At 45.8% G+C, this 23,303-nt stretch overlaps 1 protein-coding gene across 1 annotated transcript in view; it reads left to right on the forward strand.

The window, feature by feature from the left end:
* Positions 1 to 23,303, forward strand: part of GRIK4 (glutamate ionotropic receptor kainate type subunit 4) — a 427,684-nt gene that overhangs the window by 202,880 nt on the left and 201,501 nt on the right. The gene's annotated exons all lie outside the window — the stretch shown is intronic.

Consider the following 23,303-nt stretch of genomic DNA (forward strand, 5'->3'; position numbering starts at 1 on the left):
TATTTAATGCCCTTCTTCGTATTTTTTTGATCTTTGTTGGTTTAAAGTCTGTTTTATCAGACACTAGGATTGCAACCCTGCTTTTTTTTTTTGCTTTCCATTTGCTTGGTAAATCTTCCTCCATCCCTTTATTTTGAGCCTATGTGTGTCTTTACAAGTGAGATACATCTCCTGAATACAGCACACCAATGGGTCTTGACTCTTTATCCAATTTGCCAGTCTGTGCCTTTTAACTGGGGCATTTAGCCCATTTACATTTAAGGTTAATATTGTTATGTGTGAACTTGATCCTGCCATTATGATGTTAGCTGGTTATTTTGCCCATTGGTTGACACAGTTTCTTCATAGTATTGATGGTCTTTACATTTTGGTTTGTTTTTGGCAGTGGTTGGTACCAGTTGTTATTTTTGTTTTGTTTTGTTTTATTTCCTTTTTAGTGCTTCCTTCAGAAGCTCTTGTAAAGCAGGCCTGGGAGTGACAAAATCCCTCAGCATTTCTTTGTGTATAAAGGATTTTATTTCTCTTTTACTTATGAAGCTTGGTTTGGCTGAATATGAAATTCTGGGTTGAAAATTCTTTTCTTTAAGAATGTTGAATATTGGCCCCCATTCTCTTCTGGCTTGTAGGGTTTCTGCAGAGAGATCTACTGTTAGTTTGATGGGCTTCCCATTGTGGGTTACCCAACCTTTCTCTCTGGCTGCCCTTAACATTTTTTCCTTCATTTCAGCCTGGGTAGATCTGACGATTATGTGTGTTGGGGTTCCTCTTCTCTAGGAGTATCTTTGTGGTATTTTGTGTATTTCCTGAATTGGCATGTTGGCGTGTCTTGCTAGGTTGGGGAACTTCTGGATAATATCCTGAAGTGTGTTTTCCAACTTGGTTCCATTCTCCCTGTCACTTTCAGGTACACCAATCAAACGTAGGTTTGGTCTTTTCACATAGTCCCATGTTTCTTGGAGGCTTTGTTCATTCCTTTTCATTCTTTTTTCTCGAATGTTGTCTTCACACTTTAAATAATTAAATTGATCTTCAATCTCTGATATCCTTTCTTCCGCTTGATCGATTTGGCTATTGATCCTTGTGTATGCTTCACAAAGTTCTTGCGCTGTGTCTTTCAGCTCCATCAGGTCATTTATGTTCTTCCCTAAATGGGTTATTCTAGTTAGCAATTCCTCTAACCTTTTATCAAGGTTCTTAGCTTCCTTGCATTGGGTTAGAACATGCTCCTTCAGCTCGGAGGAGTTTGTTATTACCCACCTTCTGAAGCCTACTTCTGTCAATTTGTCAAATTCATTCTCCATCTGGTTTTGTTCTTTTGCTGGCGAGGAGTTGTGATCCTTTGGAGGAGAAGAAGCATTCTGGTTTTTGGAATTGTCAGCCTTTTTGTGCTGGTTTTTCCTCATCTTCGTGGATTTATCTACCTTTGGTCTTTGCTGCTGATGACCTTTGGATAGAGTTTTTGTGTGATCGTCCTTTTTGTTGATGTTGATGCTATTGCTTTCTGTTTGTTAGTTTTCCTTCTAACAGTCAGGCTGCTCTTCTCCAAGTCTGCTGGAGTTTGCTGGAGGTGGTCCAGACCCCGTTCCAGCAGAGGCTGCAGAACAGCAAAAATTGCTGCCTGCTCCTTCCTCTGGAAGCTTTGTCCCAGAGGGGCACCTGCCAGATGCCAGCTGGAGCTCTCCTGTATGAGGTGTCTGTCGACCCCTGCTGGGAGGTGTCTCCCCATCAGGAGGTACAGGGGTCACAGACTCACTTGAGAAGGCAGTCTGCCTCTTAGCAGAGCTGGAGCACTGTGCTGGGAGATCCACTGCGCTCTTCAGAGCTGGCAGGCAGGAACGTTTAAGTCTGCTGAAGTTGCGCCCACAGCCGCCCCTTCCCCCAAGTGTTCTGTCCCAGGGAGATGGGAGTTTTATCTATAAGCTGCTGACTGGGGCTGCTGCCTTTCTTTCAGAGATGCCTTGCCTAGAGAGGAGGAATCTACAGAGGCAGTCTGGTTGCAGTGGCTTTGCAGTGCTGCGGTGTGCTCCGCCCAGTCCAAATTTCCCAGTGACTTTGTTTACACTGTGAGGGGAAAAACGCCTACTCAAGCCTCAGTAATGGTGAATGCCCCTCCCCCGCCACCAAGCCTGAGCATCCCAGGTCGACTTCAGACTGCAGTGCTGGCAGCAGGAATTTCAGGCCAGTGGATCTTAGTGTGCTGGGCTCCATGGGGATGGGATCCGCTGAGCAAGACCACTTAGCTCCCTGGCTTCAGCACCCTTTCCAGTGGAGTGTATGGTTCTGTCTTGCTGGCATTCCAGACGCCACTAGGGTATGAAAAAAAAAAAGTCCTGCAGCTGGCTTGGTGTCTGCTCAAATGGCTTCCCAGTTTTGTGCTTGAAACCCAGGGCCCTTGTGGTGTAGGAACCCAAGGGAATATCTTGGTCTGTGGGTTGTGAAGAACGTGGGAAAAGCATAGTATCTGGGTCAAATAGCACCGTCCCTCACAGAGCAGTCCCTCACAGCACAGTCCCTCATGGCTTTCTTTGGCTAGTGGAGGGAGTTCTGCGACCCCATGTACTTCCCCAGTGAGATGACACCCCACCCTGCTTCTGCTTGCCTTCCGTGGGCCGCACCCACTGTCTAACCAGTCCCAATGAAATGAACCGGGTACCTCAGTTGGAAACGCAGAAATTACCTACCTTCTGCATTGGTCTCACTGGGAGCTGCAGACCAGAGCTGTTCGTATTCAGCCATCTTGCCAAGGAATCCATGTATTATATTTTCTTTATCCATTTGTCTGCCAATGGATACATAGGTTGCTTCCACATTTTGGCTATTGTGATTAATAGTACAATGAACATGGGAGTTGAAATATCTTTATAAGGTGGTGATTTCATCTTCTTTGGGTATATACCCAGAGAAGGGATTGTTGGGTTATATGTTAGTTCTATTTTTTTATTTCTTGGTGAAGCTCCATACCATTTTCCATAAGGGCTGTTACCAATTCACATTCCCACCAAACAGTGCACTAGAGGTCTCTTTTCTTCACACCCTTGCCAACACTTGTTATCTTTTGTCTATTTGGTAAGAGCCATTTTTACAGTTGTGAAGTGATATAGTGGTTTTAATTTGTATTTCCCTGAGGATAAGTGATGTTGAGCACTTTTTCATATATCTGTTGGCCATTTGTATCTGTTCTTGGGAGAACCATCTGTTTGGTCCTTAGCCCATTTTTAAATTGGGTTATTTGTTTTTCTGCTATTAATTTATAAGAGTTTTAAAAATAAATTCTGGATGTCAGCTTCTTATCAGATACGTGATTTGCACATATTTTTTCCCAGTCCGTAGGTTGCCTTTTCATTTTGTTGTTTCTTTTGCTGTACAGCAGCTTTGTAGTTTATGTAGTCTCATTTATTTATTTTTGCTTTTGTAGCCTAAGCTTTTGGTGTGCTATCCAAGAAAGTCATTGCCAAGGCCAGTGTCAAGGAGCTTTTTCTTTGTGTTTTTTTCCAAGAGTCTTATGGTTTCAGGTCTTACATTTATGTCTTTTATCCATTTCCAGTTTGTTTTTGTGTATGGTGTAAGATAAGGGTCCAATTTCATTCATTTGCATGTGGAAATCCAGTTTTTCAGCAGCATTTATTAAAGAGATTATCATTTCCCATTGTGTCCTCTTGGTGCCCTTGTCAAAAACCAGTTGACTGTTTGTGTTTGGATTTATTTCTGGGTTCTCCATTCTGGCTCCATTGGTCTGTGTTTCTGTTTTTAGCCGGTACCATACTGTTTTGATTACTACAACTTTCTAATATAATCTTAAATCAGGAAGTGTGATGCTTCCAACTTTCTTTTTCTTTCTCAGTACTGCTTTGGATATTCAGGGGTTTCTTTTGTGGTCCCATGGAAATTTTAGGATTGTCTATTTGTGTGAAGGATGTCATTGGAATTTTAATAGGGGCAGCATTAAATCTATATATTGCTTTGGATAGTATGGGTATTTTAACAATATTACTCTTATTAACATGGAATATCTTTCCATTTATTTGTTTATCTTCTTCAGTTTCTCTCATCAACATTTTATAGCTTTTGGTGCAAAAATTTTTCACCTCCTTGGTTACATTTAGTCCTAGACATTTTGTTTTTTGATGCTATCAATTTTTATGTGATCATTTTCTTGATTTCTTTTTCAGCTAAGTCATTGTTTGTATATAGAAATGCTGTTTTGTTCATTTTGTGTACTGCAACGTTACTGAATTAATTTATTCTAACAGTTTTTTTGTGTGGGTTAAATCTTTCGGGTTTTCTACATACAGGATCATGTCATCTGTAAATAGAGATCATTTGAATTTGGATGCCTTTTTATTTTTATTTTTTTTTTATCTGATTGCTCTGGCTAGCACTAGTACTTTTCATACTATATTGAATAGAAGTTGCATGGGCATTCCTGCCTTGTACTAGATCTTAGTAGAAAAGCTTTCAGTTGTTCCTCATTGATTATGAGTTTAGCTATGGGCTTTTAATAAACGGCCTTGATTATGTTGAGGAATTTTCCTTCTATACCTAAACTGTTAAGAGTTTTTATCAAGAAGGGATGCTGAACTTTGTCAAATGTTTTTCTGCACCAATTGAGATGATTGTGTGGCTTTTATCTTTCATTCTATTAATGTGATGTGTCATGCTGATTGAATTGCATATGTTAAACCAGCCTTGCATGCCAGGCATAAATCCAGCTTGGTCATGATGTATAATCTGATTGATGAGTTGTTAAATTCAGTTTGATAATATTTTATTGAGGATTTTTACATTAATGTTAATTAGTGATATTGGCCTGTAGTTTTCTTTTCTCGCAGTGTCCTTATCTGGCTTAATATCAAAGGGATGGTCTTGTAAAATGTATTTGGACGTATTCCCTCTAGCTCTATTTTTTGGAAGAGTTTAAGAAGCACTGGTAGTAATTCTTCCTTGAATGTTTGGTAGAATTCAGCTCTGATGCCATCTGGTCCTGGGCTTTTTTTATTGGAAGATTTTTAATTACTTCAGTTTCTTTATTTGCTATTGATCTGTTCAAGCTTTCTGTTTCTTCCTGATTCAATCTTGGTAGGTTACATTTTTCTAGGAATTTTTTCATTTCCTCTAGGTTTTTCAACCTCTAGGTTGACAAATAATTGTTCAAATTGTTCGTAATAGTCTCTATGATTCTTTTATTTCTGAGGCCATTACAACTTTTAAACTTTGCCATTGTAGCACAAAAGTAGCTGTAGACAACACATAAATGAATGAATATGGCTGTGTTTCAATAAAACTTTATTTGTGAATATTAGTATTTTAATTTTATGTAATTGTATGTGTCATGAAATATTTTGGCTTTTTCCCAAAACATTAATAATGTAAAGACAATTCTTTTTTTTTTTTTTTTTTTTTTGAGACGGAGTCTGGCTCTGTTGCCCAGGCTGGAGTGCAGTGGCCGGATCTCCACTCACTGCAAGCTTCGCCTCCGGGGTTTATGCCATTCTCCTGCCTCAGCCTCCTGAGTAGCTGGGACTACAGGCGCCCGCCACCTCGCCCAGCTAGTTTTTTTGTATTTTTTAGTAGAGACGGAGTTTTGCCGTGTTAGCCAGGATGGTCTCGAACTCCTGACCTCGTGATCCGCCCTTCAATTCTTAACTTGCAGACCATCCCAAACCAAGACATGCACACACATACAAGCAAAAAACAGGTGGCAGGCTACATTTAACAGATCATAGTTTGCTGACCCCTGACTTACACTAATAAGAACTCATTCCTGGAGCAGGGTTTCAGTCCCTAAATTATGTTGCTGTTGTATAATGAAGGAGACATGGAATGGATAGGGAGTCAACTTCAGTATGCTCTACTGACAGCTTGGTGTCTTTGAGGGTCTGCAAGAAGCGTAGTTTAGCTGGGACTGTGGACAGTGAGGCTTATAACATCTATGTGTTGCTCCATGGTGGACAAAGCCTGCACCAACAGTTTCTGGGCAACACTTCTCCCTACCTGGGAACTGCCATGACTCCCTCCCAGCTTAACCAATATATAATTAATTCTTCAAAATAATGGCAATGGGCTGAGAAACATTTCTCTCACTTCCAGGTAACACCCAAACCCATACATTTTAGCAGGGTCTTCCTGCTCTTTTGTTCCTAGACCCAGAGGAGTTCTGCAATTAGCCAGTTAGTCAGTAAGTAGTCATTGAAACACTCACTAGGTTTGCAGTCCCCAGGGGTGCAATAGGGAAGCAAAGGAATTGATTGATCCTCCTATATAGTCAAGGCGTGGCGTAGAAGACAAACACACACTAATCTTCCCAAATTCTACAGCACAGATCTTCCTGGGTGACGGTGGCATGATAAAATGACCTTAACTCCCAGCATCTGTTTATGCCACACAGTGAAAGTTAATGAGGGCTGACCCTCAGCAAAACTGGGAAGTCACCCAAAGTTAAGCTTCTGGCTCCAGCCATCCTTTCTGAAAACACATTACCTCTTTTGGTGGCAAACTGTTTCTCAGTCCCATCACTGTATCAGGCCCTGTCTCTTCTCTGACCTTGCTCCATCCTTTATAAACAAAGATCTGCCATTGGCCAGTCCTACTTGAGGCTGGCTGACAAAGTATACTTTCTTTTGGATGAATTTCGTTTATTTGTTCTTTTATGCTGTGTATGCATTTGAGTATTTTGTGCCTAATTCTATATTTTATGCAGTGAGAGCCTTTGACTCTGGGGAAGTGCCATGGTCTCAATGTTTGTGTCTGCCCTCCCCCGCAACTTCAAATTCATGTATACTTAACTTCTAATGTGTTAGTATTAGGAGGTGAGGACTTTGGGACATGATTAGATCATGAAGGTAGAGCCCTTCTGGTGGGATTAGTACCCTATAAAGGAGGTCCCAGATAATTGCCTTGCTCTTTCTACTATGTGATGATATAGCTGGATGTGCTACCTATGAACAAGAAAGTGGGCCCTCATCAGACACTGAATCTGCCAGCACTCCATAACTGTGAGAAATGAATTTCTGTTGTTTATAAGTCACCTAGTTTATGGTATTTTGTTTTAGCAGCCCAATGGACTGTGACAGAAAATTGGTCCCAAGAAGTGAGGGTGCTGCTGTAACAAATACCTAAAATATGGAGTCAGCTTTGGAACTGGGTAATGGGTAGAGGCTGGAAGAGGTCTGAGGTATGTACCAGAAAAAGCTTACCTTGCCAAGAACAGACTGTTAAGGGTGATCCTGATGAGGGCTCAGAAGAGGAGAACCATAGAGAAAGCTTCAGTCTTTGTAGAGATTAGCTAAGTGGTCATGAACTGAATGTTGGTAGAAATATGGAAGATAGGCTGGGCGCGGTGGCTCAAGCCTGTAATCCCAGCACTTTGGGAGGCCGAGACGGGTGGATCACGAGGTCAGGAGATCGAGACCATCCTGGCTAACACGGTGAAACCCCGTCTCTACTAAAAAAAATACAAAAAACTAGCCGGGCGAGGTGGCGGGCACCTGTAGTCCCAGCTACTCGGGAGGCTGAGGCAGGAGAATGGCGTAAACCCGGGAGGCGGAGCTTGCAGTGAGCTGAGATCCGGCCACTGCACTCCAGCCTGGGCGACAGAGCGAGACTCCGTCTCAAAAAAAAAAAAAAAAAAAAAAAAAAAGAAATATGGAAGATAGAGGCCATCCCAATGAAGTTTCAGACAGAAATGAGGAATATGTTATTGGACAACGGAGGAGTGGAGGAGAGGACATCCTTTTTATAATGTGACAAAGAATGTGGCCGAAATGAGATCAGTATGCTCATAAAAGAGGCCCAGAGAGCTCCCTTGCCTCTTCTGCCATCTATGGTAGGAACCATCTATGAGCCAGAAAGCAGGCCCTCACCAGATGCCAAATCTGCTGGCACCTTGATCTCAGACTTCCCAGCCTCCAGAACTGTGAGAAATAAATTTCTGTGGTTTAAAAGCTGCCTAGTCAAAGATATTTTATTAGAGCATCCTGAATAGGCTAGCACATGCTAAGAGTATCACGTCAAAGCAGACATGTGGTGGGACTGATTTGGAGCTGGAAAAGGAAGAGGGCAGAATCACAGCAATACTGACTCATGTTTGGGCTTCACGGTTCCATAAGTACATATACCATTGTTTCTCACATGACCCTGAGAGAGAGTAAGGCTATATAGTGCTATCACCATTATGTCCATAAAGAAACTGAGACTCAGAGAGACTGGCTCTTCCAGAGTTGTACTATAGTTAGCATTGGTAGGACAGGGAGTTGGCTATGTCAAAGCACATGGTCTGAACTGAACTATGCTTTGTCCTCCCCCAAACCCTGGCCAGCCTCACCTCTCTCTGGTCCTGCTCATCAGGGCAGCCATGAAGATAAGCCTAACTTAGAACTTTAACAAGCAACTGATTCACCTAGATTATCCCAGGGAACTATTGAAGGTTCTTTTTTTGAGCTCCTAGGGGTGGTAATGAGTATTGGTAAATGAGTAAATGGTAAATGAGTATTGTACATCACTAGCTTTTGTTCATTCATTTATTTAATTAGATTTGTTGAGAATGGGCACGGTGGCTCACGCCTGTAATCCCAGCACTTTGGGAGGCCAAGGCTGGCGACTCACGAGGCCAGGAGATTGAGACCATCCTGGCTAACACAGTGAAACCCCGTCTCTACTAAAAATACAAAAAATTAAAATTAGCCGGACATGGTGGCGAGCACCCCAGAGGCTGAGGCAGGAGAATGGAGTGAACCCGGGAGGCGGAGCTTGCAGTGAGCCAAGATCGCACCACTGCACTCCAGCCTGGGCAACAGAGCAAGACTCCATCTCAAAAAAAAAAAAAAAATTAAATTTATTGAGCACCTACTGCATGTTAGTTTCAGTAGTAAGTAAGTACTGGGGATGACAAGAGGAGAACTACTGTATATTCCCCATCCTCTGTTATCAGGCAGTGGTTAAGGGCCAGGATGGAAATTAGGGCAGGAAACAGTGGCTTAGTGCCTTCAACTGAGGCTAAGAAGGTCAAAAAAGGAGGTGGTCTACAAGCTTGAACTAGGCTGGTAGGTGAGAACAGGAGGGGTGTGTGTATGTGTGTGTGTTACATGGGAGAAATGAGAACATTTTATATTCTGGGGAGAAGGAGAGAAGGGAAGATGGAGTTTTAGGAGAGAGGGCATGGGAAGAAATGGGAAGGAATGGGATCTAGCATGCTGCTGAAAGGATTGGCCTGACACAGGGGAGGGATACCTCTTCCTTCGGACAGAAGGGAAAGTGGGTCCAAGTGCTGGTGTATTCATCCATTCACTCATCTAGTCATCTAGTCACATTAACTCATTAAATATTTATTGAATCCTGTGATGAGCCAACATTACTATGCTAGGCAATGAGGATATAAAGTTGACAATTATAAATTAAATGCGTATTTGTTGAGCATCTAGAGATTGAGTACTATTCCAACAATAATAGCAGTGTGTATTGAGGATTGATCATATGCCTGTTTTTGTTTGAAATTTTTTGCATATTTTATTTAATCATCATAAACAGTAGATGTTGATATTTTCACTTGTTTTTGATGGTCAAACTGGGACACAGGGATTAGGTAACCTGCACAAGGCCACATGGCTAGGAAGGAGCAGAGACAGGCTTTGTGTCTAGTCAGCCTGTGGTCTGAAGCCCACCCTTGTACCCATCGAATGTTCTGCCTCAAGAAGCTTGTCTAGCCCAGCGGGAGCAGACAGATACACAGACAAATAATTAAAATACAGCAGATTTCTATTTCCGACAGTGTGGTTGACTAGATAATATGAAAACTCCTATCAAATACCAGGAAATGCTGGATAAAATGTAATAACAAACCTTTTTGAGAAGCTAGCTGAGCAAGAAGGAGCGACAGGAAAACCGCCAGGCACCAAACATGGAGAGAAAGCTGAAAGCTGAAGTGGTAAGCGTGCGAATGGATGTGGTGGCAGCCTGGAGTGGGGAAGTGGGGATGTTGCTCCTCAGGAAATTCAAGGGATTTGGATTTTATTGTCCAAGGAAAGACAGGAGGCAAGCCCTCGGAACTGTGTTAGGGGAGAGTTAGAATTTAGAATCCCACACAAAGTCAGTGCTTTCAAGGCCATGCCCTTGGTGAAATGAAGACTATAAAACAGCTGACTCATAGTTAGAGGGGATAACCTGGGCTCTGAGTTAGAAAAAATAGTCCCCAGAGACTTTATAACCACAGACTACTCTCAAAGGGTTTGAAGTTTAAACTTACACCCTCTGCTGGTCCGAGAATTACCAAGTTAAAACATTTGTAGAGAAAGTGGTGGCAGGCTGGCAATGCTCCTGAAGTTTCTGACAGAAGCAAAACAAAACCCTCAAGTGAACAAACCATCTACCCTGGCCATAAAGGATTCCCACAGAAAAAGTCCCACTGACCATGAGCTCGCAATCCAAAGTTGAACAACAAAGAGGAAAGCAGCCCCTGCAAATGAGAGTTAGCAGAAGCAACAAACATCAGGATTAGACCCTCAGAAGGTATAGCTAACAGTATCACCAGACAGAGCTGATCATAGCACCATCTAATCATTTTTTCATGTTGGAAGGATGCTGAGGCTAGGAGAAAGAGCTCTGCCTGGAGGCGCCAGAGGAGGCCTCCCCGGGTCATGTTTGAGCGGAGACTGAAAAATTGGTAGGAATTTGCCAAAGGGAGTTCTAGGGAGGTGGCTTTATGGTTAGAGAGCTGTGTATTAGGGTTCCTTAGAGAAACAGAACCAGCTATGTGTGTGTGTGTGTGTGTGTTTGTGTATGTATTTGTGTGTGTGGAGAGAGAGATTGAGATTGATTGATATTAAGGAATCGGCTCACATGGTTATGGAGACTGGCAAGTTCAATCTGCAGGGCAGGCCAGCAGGCTAGAGACCCAAGGAGGGTTGCAGCTCAGGTCCAAAGGCAGAAGTCTGGAGACAGAATTCCTTCTTCTTTGGGGACCTCAGTCTTTTTCTTCTCTTAAGTCCTTCAACTGATTGGATGAGACCCAGTCACATTGTGGAGAGCCATCTGCTTCACTCAAAGTCTACTAATTTAAATGTTAATCATATAAAAAATACCTTTATCTAGACTGATGTTTGGCCAAACATTCAGGCACTGTAGCCTAACCCAGGTCCTGGTAGTCTCCATTCTCTCTGTGAATGGGGAGGTGGGGTGATCTGCAGAGGGGAGGGATATCAGGGTGACTGGGAGGCTGAGGGGAGTGGGGACTCTGAACTGGTAATGGTTAAGTCCATGGACAAGGCTGCTGGACCATGTGGGGGCCCAGCTGAGGGTGAGGGAGTGTGTGAATACATGCATGAACAAATAGAAACCTAAATGACAGCAGAGGGCCTACTGATGCAGCATGAGTGACACTCTGCCCCAGGGGTGGGAGATGAGATAAAGATGGGGCTAGGTGCAGATAGGTGTGTGTGTGGTGTCAGGTGCATGGGGGCACCCAGCAATCCTTCCTTCCCTTCCCCTCCTCTGCCCTTGGCATCCCAGAGGGGCAGGTTATGTTTTCAGTACTCTAACTCACGTGAGTTGGTATTTAAGGAGGGCCTTGTAGCATGGCTCCTTCTTGTCCACTGTCCTGGAAAACACCCTGGGCCTCTGTATTTCTTCTGCCTCTGGTCTGCTGGCAAGCCCAGAGCTCCAGCTGTTAAGAACCTACCCTCCGTTGAAGAATCTGGACTCATACACATGAAATGGCACACAAGCCATACAAGAGAGCCCCCCTAAGTGGTGAAATGTCTGATGACGGGGAGGAGGAGGAAGGACCTGAGAGACATGGCTGGGTTGGGCAGCAAAAGGACAGGGAATCAGGCAACCTGAGTTCTGGTCCCGACTCTTCCCTTTATCACTGATGTGACTCGGGTAGAGTCCCTACCTCTCAGGCCTTACAAGGCTATATTAAGATTTAACATGTTCATGAATATTGGAAGTGTTCTGGAAAGTATAAAACATGACCATAATGACAGGTACTATTTGGAAATGCTTACTACATGCATGGAACAAAGAAGAAGAGAATATACAGTGTATTGATTAGGATGGGGCAGGGGTGAGATTTTTACAAATTATCCTAGCAGGAAGACCTTGACTAATACCTGTCATATTCAGAGCCTGTGGCTGGCACTTTCTTTGCAGTTTCTTATTTAAACCTGATGACAATCCGACAATCCTGATGAGAACTCTTGGTTCAGACCAAATAACTTACCTAAGGGCAAAAACTAAATGGTCTAGCTGAAATTGGAGTTTGTGAGAGCCAGGCTTATGGCTTCCTTACTGCATGGTGCTACCTCTTGGGGTATTTGTGAAATACTTTTATTATTACCGCTGGGGTCAGGCTGAGCCCTCTTTTGCCACCTGGTTGCCCTTAGAGCCTCCCCTGGCAGGCTGCATCCTGCAGTGGCTGATTGGGAAGTCTTCCCTGAGAAGGCATCTCTCAGTTTGACTAAGGACCTGGGCACCTATGACCCTCTTAAAACTGTTAATAACACTTAATAAACGTGGTGGAGAAAGGTCAGCTTCCCAGTGTTGTGCCAGCAAGAGATAAACCTGCCCAGAAACATCTGCTCTCTGTTATTGTTGTGCAGGCGCGGCTGCACTGTCCTTTGATTAACTCATGAATTAAGTGGAGGGAAGCAGTAAAACTGACTGCGTGCTCACATCTCTACCGCACCTCTGGGACCGTGTGGGCCAGAGTGCCAGGTGGGGAGAGCTGCCAGCCCTAGGAGCTGGAGGAAGGGCTGTGTCTGGCCTCGCTCAGAGGGAAGCTGAGTTTCAGGCATTCTTTCCGCCTGCTGGGCGTTTGAGAGAAGGAGTTGGAGTTCCCCATCTTTTTTGCCTGACCTCATTGGGAATCCCTGATTAGTAGCCTTTGTAGAAGGGACAACCTGCATGTCTACTGCAGTCTTTGTCCTGAAGGCAGGAGATCACTGGATGCTCTTGGAGGGGAATTAAGCTGTAATAACAAAATGTATTGCTTTGTAACAAGTTATCCCAAGACTTAGCAGCTTAAAACAAGAACCATTTGTTGTCTCACACAGTTTCTGAGGGTCAGGAATGTGGGAGCTGCTTGGCAAGTGTTTCTGGCTCAGGGTCACTCTCAAGCTGTTGGGCTGAGGCTGCAGCCATCCCAAGGCTCGACTGGGGCCAGAAAGTCCACTCCCAAGCTCACTCAAGGTGTTGTCGGGCCTCTCAGTTCCTTGGTGCCTGTTGGCTGGAGGCCTTAGCACCTGGCCATGTTGGTCTCTCCATAGGCCTCTTCACAGCAGGGCAGCCAACTCTCCCCAGAGCAAGAGACAAGAGAGAGAGAAAAGTCCCCTTACATGGAAGCAACATGACTTCTGCCATGTGCTGTTGGGCAGATCAACCCCCGTTGTGTTCAGGGAGTCACAAGAGGGGAAGAGGGGTGTGAATACCAGGAGGCAGAGGTCACCAGGCATCCTCGGGGGCTGGCTATGACAAAGGCCTGGCAGGAACCCGTGCAGCTCGAGTCATGTAGGGAACTAGAAACTTCACCCTTGGGTCTTCTCTCCCATTCTAAAAACACCGATGCAGATTTCTTCAAAGTTTATCTTCGAGATAAAGTCCAGGTCCCTTTCAGTGGCTTGCAAGGTGCTTCACAGCCCCCCAATACCTCTCACCCGTTTTCTGCTCTTTTCTCCAGTCACCCCCAATCCAGCTACACAAACAGTTTGGTGTCATTTCTCTGTGACTATGGACCTGCAATTTCCCTTCTCCAAACAGTAGATTTCTATCTTACAACTTGGTTTAGCCCATCTCCTCCTTTGTGAAACCTTCCCGGGCAACTTCCCAGAAAGATGGGGGTTCTCCCAGTGCCCCATAGTCACTTCGTACCTCCGCTCCAGCAGCCATCCATGTCTTACTTGGGAAGTAATGAGTGTGTGCCCACTGTGTGCCCGGCACAGGGCTGGGGCTGGGGGCACAGCAGTGAACAAAACAGACACAATCCCTGCCCCTGCTGTAGTGGGGTCTGACAGACAGACAAAGAAGCCAAGAAGTGTGGACTGTATTGGGTGTTGATATACAGTATGGACAAAAGGACAGAATAGGGCTGGGTGCAGTGGCTCACACCTGTAATCCCAGCACTTTGGGAGGCCGAGGTGGGTGGATCACTTGAGGTCAGAAGTTCAAGACCAGCCTGGCCAACATGGCGAAACCCTGTCCTTACTAAAAATACAAAAAGGAGCCAGAAGTGCATGTCTGTAATCCCAGCTACTTGGGAGGCTGAGACAGGAGAATCGCTTGAACCTGGGAGGTTGAGGTTGCAGTGAGCCGAGATGGCACCACTGCACTCCAGCCTGGGTGACAGAGCCAGACTCCATCTCAAAAAAAAAAAAAAAAAAGGACAAAATAAAGTAGAGCAGGGTAACGATGAGGTGGGGGTGTTGTTTCTTACCCTGTACTCAGGGAAGGCCTCGCTGCTCAGGTGACAAGGACCGGAGACCAGTAGTAAGTGAGGCATTGAACTGGGAGGATATCTGGGGATAACATTCAGTGCCTATCATGGTATAATTATTTGCTTTTGTTTCCACACAAGTCTCTAGGTTCCTCGAAGGCAGGGACCATGAATACATCAATTATGTCAATTGCACATCTCCACTGCTTAGCATGGTAGAGGCCTGATGAACGAGGAATGTGCTTTTGATGTATAGGAGTTGAAAAGTGTCTTTGAGAGACAGGATCGGGACCCCAACAAACTTCCAGAGGCACTAGGACGCTGACTGGGGGAGAAACACGAGAGCAGATAAATTTGTTTTGTGGATTAAAGACTCGTTCCGTTTATATCCCTAAGCCTTATAGACAAGGTGAGATGAAAATAAATTTAAATGAAGACTTTAGTCTGTATTTAATGATACGGCTATTAGGCTGCATTTGGCAACGTGTCACCTGACATAAAGTTTTAAAATCGGCTTTTTCAAACACTAAATTACCCTTTGGGTCTGCCAGCTCTAATGATAAATAAAGCAAAAGCTGACCTCATTACCGTCAGATTCACGGAGTGGGCTAACATTTGGTAGATTAACTAGTTCTGGTTGCTGAGAAATGGAAGGCCACCAAATGACAAATTCTGGTGGAGAACTGGGAGCTGGAGTCACATTTGCAGCCCAGTTCATGACACAGGGGTCGATGAGCCCCTCCTTCAAATCAGTGGGGCCTCAGCTCTTTCTGCATTCTTAGAACAGGGCAGCCTATGAATGCCTTTGTTTGGCTCAGGCAGCTCTGAAGTACCAGACAATAAGGAGGCCAGGTGGGAGAAAGAGCTAACTCAGAGCTGGTGTGATGTGCCTTTGTGAGTCCACAGGATGCAGAACTTCTCAGACTCATGGTGGGGCTCCACATCTCAGGCCCCCTGCTGTTCAGCCCCTGCTCTGAGAGCACCTTGACTGCTCTCCTGTCGGCTGGGGAGGTGAGCACCGACCTAGTGGGACAGATGCACCAGGACCTCAGTTGTGGGTTCGTTCCTTCATGAGTGAGGGGCAGGACTGCGAGAAAGATGTGATGGACTGAACATTATTTCTGTCCTCTGAGAAGTCCCTTGGAGGTGTGAGTCCTGTGACAGACGGGGGACCGACCAACCATTCTTGGAGAAGGGCGTACGCAGGCCTTCTGTGAGCCCGGGCAAAGGAAGGTGAAGAGAGAAGCCTCCATGTCATGTCTGTCCTTACCCTGAGAAACCAAGCAGAGTGAGCTGGTCAGGAGCTGGGGAAAGGGCAGCTAGTGGGTGGGTCCATTCAGAGGAAAGGGCATTTCGGGACAGCATCCCCTTTAAAGGGCGAGTACCCTGGTTGGGGGCATGGTGGAAGAAGAAGGCGAACTGGGCAAGGAATCAGCTGACTGGTAGCCAGGGGCAAGAAGGCCTGGGTGCCACAGGTTGGCAACTAGACCATTCTGGAACAAGGGGGAGGCTACCTTTCCAGCAGTGGGAGTCTGCACCCAGAAGTCACATAGACCTGGATTCAAAGTCGTGGTGAAATTGGTCAAGTGATTTAAGGACTCTATTTTCTTTATTATCATCTGCAAAATAATAATAATAAATAATAATAATGCCCACCATATAAGGCAGAAAATGTTGGTTTTCCCTCTATACCTAAAGCATGAGGCAGGAATCGTCCTCACATCAAATCATTGCTTCTCACTCTCTCCTTGCCTGTTTTCTTTCTCTTAGCTAGCCAGGTAGTATTTCTACATCACTTAGCATGTGAAAGGTGATTTACTTTACAGAACATTCTACAAGCGTTGTGATACACTAGACAGAGCGTTGGTAGAGCAGGAGATCTGATTTTTAGCTGTAATTCCTCAACATGTCTGCCGTGTGTCCTTGAGTTGGGGCAGCCTATGGATGCCTTTGTCTGGCTCAGGCAGCTCTGAAGTACCAGACAATAAGGAGGCAATTTTTCTGGACTTCAGAATACTCATCTGTGAAGTGGGAATAGTACTATTTTACTCTAATCTCCTAGATTAGCGTGAGATACAAATGAGACACATGTGTGAATGTGCTTTGTAAACTATAAAACAGGACTTTGTGTATTTTAAAATTATTTTTAATTTTGGTAAAATACACATAAAACTACTGTTTTAACCAATTTTTAGTGTACAGTTCAGCAGTGTTAACTACATTCACATTGCTGTGCAACCGTCACCACCATCTGTCTCCAGAACTCTTTTTGTCTTGCAAAACTGAAATTCTGTATTTATTAAACAATAACTCTCCTCTCAGCTCCTGGCAACAACCTTGGTACCTCATATAGTGAAATCATACAGTGTTTGTCTTTTTATGTCTGTCTTATTTCACTTAGCATAACGTTTACAAAGTTCATCCTTGTAGTATGTGTCAGAGTTTCCTTCCTTTGTGAGGCTGAATCGTATTCCGTTGTATGTATGTGTTTTGTCGACCCATTCATTTGTGGCTGGACACGTGGGTTGCTTTCACCTTTTGGCTGTTGTGAATAAGGTTGCTGTGAACATGGGTGTACAAATATCAATTTGAGTCCCCACTTTCAATTATTTTAGATATATACCCACAAGTGGTATTGCTGAATCATATAGTAATTCTATTTCTAATTTTTTGAGGACTTACATTATCCATTTTTTTGTGTGTGGTTTTTTGTTTTGTTTTGTTTTTGTTTTTGTTTTTGTTTTTTAGATGAAGTCTCGCTCTGTTGCCCAGGCTGGAGTGCATGGAGTCCAGTGGCGCGATCTCGGCTCACTGCAAGCTCCGCCTCCTGGATTCATGCCATTCTCCTGCCTCAGCCTCCCGAGTAGCTGGGACTATAGGCACCTGCCACCACGCCTGGCAAATTTTTTGTATTTTTAGTGGAGACGGGGTTTCATTGTGTTGGCCAGGATGGTCTCCATCTCCTGACCTCATGATCCGCTCGCCTCGGCCTCCCAAAGTGCTGGGATTACAGGCGTGAGCCACCGCGCCCTGCCTGGTCTGTGTCTTCACAAGCCCTGTAGGTGACTCTGATGGGCGCTCAAGTTGGTGCAGAGGGATACAAGCGGATGAAGCTGGCGGTGAGTGGGGTTGGTCTCTGGAAGCCTAGAATCAGCTTCAGGACTTTGGGCTAGGTTTAGAACCCTCCGGTGACTGTTCTTCACACCTGGAATAAGACAGATTCTCGCCATGGCCCTTGAGACCATGTGACAACCTGTGTGTCCCTGCTCCCTGTGCCTCCCTGCGTTCTTCCCCTCACACGCGCCACTCCAGCTGCTGAATGCTGGTGGCTGCCAAGCTTCCTCTTACTTTGCTCCTCCAACTTGGCATGTTCTTCCTCTCTCTCCCATGGCTTCTTCCTCCTCATTCAGGTCGCAGCTCAGGTGGCACCTCGTTAGCGACATCCCTTCCCTGACCACCCCCCATCATTCTCTCATACTTCCTTATTTTTTTTTCCTTATTTTTTGTAGCGGTTTTTTGCTACCTGAAATTACCCTGCTTTTATTTCCTTACATGTGTACTGTCTGCCTCCTCAGCTAGAGCATAAGGTCCTTGAGTCTGGGTCTCTTTCCCGTCCACCAGTCTTTTTCCGATGCTTGGAACCAAGCCTGGCACCTAGTAGGTAGCCAGTATGACGGGTTCTTTTTGTTTGTTTGTTTGTTTTGAGAGGAAGTCTCGCTCTGTCGCCCAGGCGGGAGTGCAGTGGCCAGATCTCAGCTCACTCCAAGCTCCGCCTCCCGGGTTCATGCCATTCTCCTGCCTCAGCCTCCCGAGTAGCTGGGACTACAGGCGCCCGCCACTATGCCTGGCTAATTTTTTGTATTTTTAGTAGAGACGGGGTTTCACCGTGTTAGCCAGGATGGTCTCGATCTCCTGACCTCGTGATCCACGTGCCTCGGCCTCCCAATGTGCTGGAATTACAGATGTGAGCCACCGCGTCCAGCTGCCAGTATGACTTTTTTACTTAGTGGACACTGGGATGCTCTGAAGTGGTTCTGAAAAGTGAAGCAGCCCCATCAAAAGGTGCCTTCTGCAGGGATTCCTCCTATGACTGTGTGTAGGGGGTGCTGGAGCATTAGGGCTCTGAAATGAGGTAAACTGGGGGCACCAACAGTTGTGATGTGAAAAGGGTCCACGCCAGTGGTTCTAAGCTGGGGGCAATTTCTCCCCCTCTCCCTCCTCCAGTGGACATTTGCAGTATCTGGAGGCATTGCTAGTTGTCACACTGGGGAGGGTGCTACTGGCATCTACTGCATCCTCACAAGGCAGGAGAGCAGGTTTCTGCCTTCCAAAGAGTGCATGAGGCCTCTTTATAAGGGCCTTGATCACACTCATGAGGGAGGAGCCCTTGTGGCCTAACTACCTCTTAAAATCCCCACTGCTTAATACCATCACATTGGGGACACCTGAAATTTGAAAAGAGACACGTTCAAACCATTGCCCCAGCAATGCTGCTAGACTCCCTACAACGCACAGAGCAGCTCCCACCACAAATAATTACCCAGCCCCACATCAGTAGTGCTGAATATTTCCAAGTTGGCAGAATACGATTGTGTCCCTCTCTGTGCCTACAGTGTGACTTTAAATCTCTTTGGCAACAGAGTGGGAAGACCCTGAGAACGGGAGTTCCTCTGAGAATGTGCGTGCGTCAAACTCTGTTTCTGACTTTGTTTTCTGCTTGGCGCTGCCTCCTGCTCTGTCTTGCTAATCCTGTATTTCTGTTCTCCCCCTTTCTTGCCTTCCTCCTCTTCTCTCCTGCCTTCCTCTTTCCTTCCTTCTTGCCTTCCCCGTTCCCTTCCCTCTTGTCTTTTTCCTCTTCTTCCTTTCTCCCTCTGCTCCCTCTCCCTTTGTCTCTCATTTAACAGCCCATTATGAAGATTTGAAGTTTAGTAGGTTTATGGTCTCGGTCCTTAATTTTTAGAGTGGGTAATTGCGTGGGCTCTACTAAATGAAATTTACTAGCTCTTCCCTTCCGTGGCATATGGCATCGGAATGGGACTGCTTTTTATCCCCTGCGGTGAGTGATATTTCTTCCCCCTCGTCCCCCTATGCATTTTGAATATTCTGACAACAGCCAACTAAGCATCTTTCAGGCAACAGTTCTCGAGGAAATTCATCCAGACAGCGTACGTTTACCCAGAAAAGAAGACCAAGGCAGGTTAGTTTCAAGGAAACAGGCAGTTTAGTGTCCAGGAAAAATACGATTCATAATATGGGATTTTGAGGGAGGACAGACCTGAGAGGTGTTTGTTTTGCAAAGTGCTTGAAAGGATGTTTGAGACTTCTGCAGACAACTAAGGAGGCAGTGTGTTAGGGAGGTCCCAGCCTCAGGGAGGCTGAGGGGATGGGGAGCGAGGCAGGGTTCACACCCACATCCTAGACGTGACCTCCACCAGGAGGCACTCTCCAGCATGTAGAACAGTGACTTGATATTAATACATATCTCTTCCCTTTCACCTTAGGAAAAGGGAAACAGACAAATGAGAGATTACCTGCGTATTATTTGAAGGAATGATCACAGGAATATTTTGCTCTTGCCCCGGGGTGGGGCCCTAGCTTGGACTCAGAGCCCCCGTGTCCTCCTGAATAAAAAATACTCCCTTCCCTGTTCTGGCTCCTTCCCTGGGGGATGATGACAATGAATAAAAATACCCATCACTTGCGCTTTGATCTTCTGGGAAAAGAGACAGATAACTCCAAGGTGGAAACCATCAAAGTAATGGCCCTCCAGATTTTTCTACCCATATTCTTGCAAAGAACTCAAAGCCATTCTCATCTGTCATTTCCTTCTGCTTGTGCTTTTCCCTGGTGTGGTCAGACCTCTGGCTCCCATGGTACTTGCCAGTTTTGATCGGAGGCCACAGCGTCCTGTGTTATAGACTGTAGCGGGTATGATGCTCATTTATTCACAGCTTTGGCTAAAATGTAGAGATAAGACCCTCAGTGGTGCTATGGCTTAGGGTTGCCCTGTCTAGAATCAGGGAGGTGACATGATGTAATGGTGATGTAACATGATGGAGATTGACAGGTGGGTCAGAAGACAGCATGGAGTGATGTTAGTCCAGGGGTGAGTGGATTCTTGAGATGGCACCTTCCAGCTGCCCCGCTGAGCTCGAGTTTCAGAGTCTGCCAGGCACCTAGTTTGAGATCTCCACCCTCCCTCCCCTGCCCCATCACTGTCTCCCCAGTTCTTCCATGAGTCTTTGAGAGGAGGGGCCAGAACTGCTTCATGTCTTGTGTTCTCAACAGCATCTATCCCACTTGTGCCTGGCGTAAGGTCGGCGCTCAGTAAATGCAAGTCAAATTGAATTATCCCAGACAATGAAGCTGATCTGGGCTGGGTCTCCCCCGGAGGTAACAGGCAGACCTTGCCTGGTGTCTCTGTCTGCACTAGACCCATTAAGGCTCCCAGCAGCCCCCATCACTCCCATCCCTTCTGCCTTCATTCCCGCTCTGTCCCGTAAGTCGTCCAGAATGCTGTCACTGGCAGGCCATTAGACAAGATAAATGGGCAACTCCAGCCCACTGTTCCTTTCCTCCAGCCTGGCTGTGTGTGCAGTGAGCCATGAGACTGGATATCCCGGGCACCGAACTGCGACAGTCATGCATCTGGGCTGGCCAGAGCTGGCTGGTTGAGCTTGCCCAAATGTAGCTGAGGGCTCTCCATGACTGCTTTCAAAAGAGAACACATGAGGACTATCTTCCTACCCAAAAGAAAACCTACAGCGAGGTGAGCCGGTCCACAGAGAGCAAGGAACTGTTTAAGGAGGCTAACTGGGAATATCAAATCAGGTATCCAGAGACCTTACAAAGTGGCCGTATACATAGGCCACTAACTGCAGATAGAATTGCTGGTGATGCCCGGGACTTTATTCATACACTTTGTTTCAGGAGTCATGTTCTTTAGCTAATTGTGGGAGTGTGAAAGGTGAAGGGATAGGCCAAAAGGTGAACCTTGTGAAAGTCCAACAGCTCATATCAGGGTCAAGTGCTTAACGTGCCTAACATTTGCCTGGCTCTGCTGAGTTGTATGGGGGATACAGGATAAGAGGAGACTCAGTTCCTGCACTTGGGGTGTTTCCGGTTTAGACAGCAGTCCCGCAGCACAGGGAAATGGTTCTCTGCAGCGCCTGGGCAGCTTGGTTCTGTGCACGCCTCTGCATCTCCATGCGCATCCTCCCGGCGGCTCTGTGCTCATCCCCAGCTCACCTGCCCTCCTGGCCCTTTTGGCACACACAGAGCCCCCACTCAGCAGGGATGCCAAGCCCATCACACTTCATCTGCCCTGTCAGAGTGCTTCCTTCCAACCCATCTCCAGAGCAACTGCTTACTCCAGAGTGGCAGCTGCATTTCCCTCACTCCCCAGTGCAGCCTTCAAACATTTCCCCCATTCTTGCCTGGTCCAAGTCCTCCCCGCCTTGTGCCTGCTATTCTCATGTAGGGCTCCCAGCCTTCCTCTCACCGCTGCCTTGCTCTGGCCTCATCATCCTAGTGTCCAAGGGGCCATCCCACTTGTGCCATTGCCTTGGGGATCCTCGGCTGCCTCCCTTCTGATGGCCTTCTCTCCCACTCCACATCACCATCACAGCTGCACTCCGAGTCATGGCAGCCCTAGATCCTCTGCTTCTGAAACCATACATGTCCAAATCCCACAGTCTGAAAACAGCATCTTACCCAGTCTCACCGTCACATTCCCCTGCTCCCGCTCTTCCGTGAATCCTGGTAGCCACATATTCCACACATATGCAGCCTTTCCTTGCTGCTGGGGCTAACCCATTGGACAGCTTTTTCTGGGTGTTACTCCCTTTCCTGTCCAGTGGAAAAGGCCCAGCCCATCACCCCTGCCAGGTCCCAATAGCACCTTCACTCATTAGTCCCCAGTCCTGCCCACCCACCTGATCACCTTCTACTCAGTTGTGACATCTGCCTGCCTTGCTTCTGGCTGTGCCCTGAGGCTGCTTTCAGAAACACACCAACATCTCTTCATTTCAACTGGGTCCAAACAGAAATGCATTTACATATCAGAGCAGCTATTCCAAGCCCTCCCCTAAAGCCACCTTCCTTATCTTTGTCAGTCTTGCTAGTGGAAGATGAAGATGACACCTTTCCTCTTTTCAGAGAAAATAGAAGCCATCCAGCTCAGCCTCTCTCAACACCCCCCACCCGAAGCAAATATTTATTTACAGCTGTATCTGTCAGCATCAGTTAGACCTGCACTACCCAGTGTTGTAGCCATTAGTATTGAGCCCCTGGAACCTGGCTCATCTGGATGGAGATGTGCTCTAAATATAAAATGCACACTGGATTTTGAAGTTCTGGTATGAAAACAAGGATACAAAATACACAAATGCTTTTTATATTGACTAGATATTAAAATCATAGTATTTGTCTGGGTACAATGGCTCCTGCCTGTCATCCCAGCACTTTGGGAGGCCGAGACAGGAGGATTGCTTGAGGCCAGGAGTTCAAAACCAACCTAGGCAACATAGTAGGACTCTTTTTTTTTTTTTTTTTTTAACACACACACACAAAATACAAAAATTAGCCTGGCATGGTGGTGCTCACATGTAGTCCCAGCTACTCAGGGCTAAGACAGGAGGATTGCTTGAGTCCGGGAGGCCAAGGCTGCAGTGAGCCGAGATCACACCACTGCACTCCAGCCTGGGCAGCAGAGTGAGACCCTGTCTCAAAAAAACAAAGTCAGAAACAAAACATAGTGTTTGTGAAATTTGGTTAAGGAAAATACTAAAATTAATTTTTTAATTTCACCTATTTCTTTTGATGTTATTTTATTTTATTTTTTGAGACAGAGTCTGGCTGTGTCACCCAGGCTGGAGTGCTATGG

Source organism: Theropithecus gelada, chromosome 14 (genome assembly GCF_003255815.1).
Source record: "Theropithecus gelada isolate Dixy chromosome 14, Tgel_1.0, whole genome shotgun sequence".
NCBI lineage: Eukaryota > Metazoa > Chordata > Mammalia > Primates > Cercopithecidae > Theropithecus > Theropithecus gelada.